We start from the raw sequence: 2,138 nt of genomic DNA, 5'->3' as shown, positions 1-2,138 counted from the left end.
GTATATGCGTGTGCGCGCGTATGTGTTTCTATATTTGCTTACCTAATATGAATTAGCATATTTTCATTCCTCAAATTAAAGTTCAGTTTCAGGTTTATCACTTTACTGATTACGGTGTTTGGAAATGAATTTGATTTATTAATAAATTTACTAGATATATGTCGAGGCGATGGTCTGTCATATTTACTACACAATATCTCCGTGGACAGTAGAAGCAAGGTAATCTGGACAAAGCCGTTTCTAGTTTATTAGCCTTCGTCAGGTATTGACTTCCCAGCATCTTAAAGTCATCCGGTATATGAGTCAAAACAGTAGGTATAAAAACATCTTCACGTTAGCTCCAAAATATAAAGTATCAAACCCCTGATGCTGCTCATAAAACTACAAACTGTTGGTCCCTCCCGATCAGGTGATTTAACGTGATGAAATGACCTGTTCAAATAAAAGTTACACCTTCACTACACCTCATCATCTTAAGAAACAAAATGAGACATTAAATGGCATCATTTTACCTATCACTAAGGAGATCGTCAAGGTTGCAAAGCTTTTCAATATAGATCTGCAAAATGTTGGTATCTTCGGGATAATCAACTTCAACAACTTCACTAGATTTTGTGTTTCATAAATGCATTTTCAGGACGGAATAGAATGGAAAAGTATATGAAGAGAGAAAAATAAATTAAACTTTTCTCTAACACATATTTTCAATTCTATGAATGAATTATTTCACTACACTGACATAACTAGTGTCTTTGATAAATGCATGATCTTCACAACCACTAATTCTCCACCGTTTTAAAGTAAGAGATTAGTTTGAAAATTCAATAACCATCAATACTAGATAACATTTAGTTTTACTGGCATTGTATATCTGAAAACTGCTTGGCTTCACTTTATGGCTTCTTTTCTGGAATCACTAAATTTATTCTAGCTTCTTTCAATGTTACAAACGGCTCAAAGCAAGGTTGTGTCATGGCTCCTGTTTTGCTTGAACTCTTCTCTTCAGTGATGCTGAAGTATATTTCGGTGACAAAGAAAGTGGTGCTTAGTTCCAATTTCAACAAGTGAGAGACTATACAATCATCAGCGTTTCAAAGTCAAAACACGGCTACGCGCCAGTATCGTTCGTGATAACCTTTTTGCAGACGATGCTGCATTAGAAGTGACTTCCTTAGAGGAAGCTCAAGGACTTCTAGAAGGATTTTCTGAAGCATCTAAAGGCATCGACTTAACCATCAGCATAAAGAAGACGAAAGTAATCCACCAACCTTGCCCTACTGGCAAGCAAATTCAAGGAGTTATGCAGAAGCCGCCGGTTCACAGTTTCCTTCACATTCCTACACACGTTGACGGGAAAATCCTAAAGTATGTGAAGCCATTTTGTGCTCAAGGGAACTCGAACGCTTCCTTTGATAATGAAATCATCAACAGTCTTGCGAAAGCAACTAATGTATTTGGCAAACTCTATCATCACCTAAAGAATAGAAGGGGCATTAAACTTGAAACGAAAGCACAGTTCCTGCCATTCTTACGACTCTCTTGTATGACTCAGAACCATGGACATCCTATAGGTGGCACATTAACCAACTCGACGTCTTCTACAAAGGCTGCTTCAGGACATTCTCCGGTTATACACCGATAGACAGAATTCTAATGTTGACCTGCACAGCAGGGGTAAGACTGGTAGAATCAAAAGCTGTTTTACGAAGTCGCAACTGCGCTGCGCTGGTCATGTCGACAGAATGGGTGGCGAAGGAATACCCATGTATAGCCAGCTTGATAGTGGCCTCAAGAATGTTGGTCAACCATGGCTTGAATATAAGGACAAGCTGAGGACCAACGTCTCATCAGTCAATATAGTTCACAATACTTTTGAGCAAACAAGCTCGGCACAAACAAATTGGAGATTGTTGTGTCGAAATGGTACAAAAGACTTTGTTTCAACCAGTCTTAACAGACAAGCCGTGCAGAGCAAAGGAGAAAATCGGTTACAAATATTCCACCTGCACTGACCGTATTCTTTATACTTGCAACATCTACAGCCTCCTTTTCAAATCGTTGGGACGACTCAAATGTCACATTCGACATAAGCTTTATGACGGACAGAGTAAGTGCTATATTTATATATATATATATAT

Source organism: Octopus bimaculoides, chromosome 13 (assembly GCF_001194135.2).
Source record: "Octopus bimaculoides isolate UCB-OBI-ISO-001 chromosome 13, ASM119413v2, whole genome shotgun sequence".
Classification (NCBI taxonomy): domain Eukaryota; kingdom Metazoa; phylum Mollusca; class Cephalopoda; order Octopoda; family Octopodidae; genus Octopus; species Octopus bimaculoides.
This window is presented reverse-complemented; position numbering follows the sequence as displayed.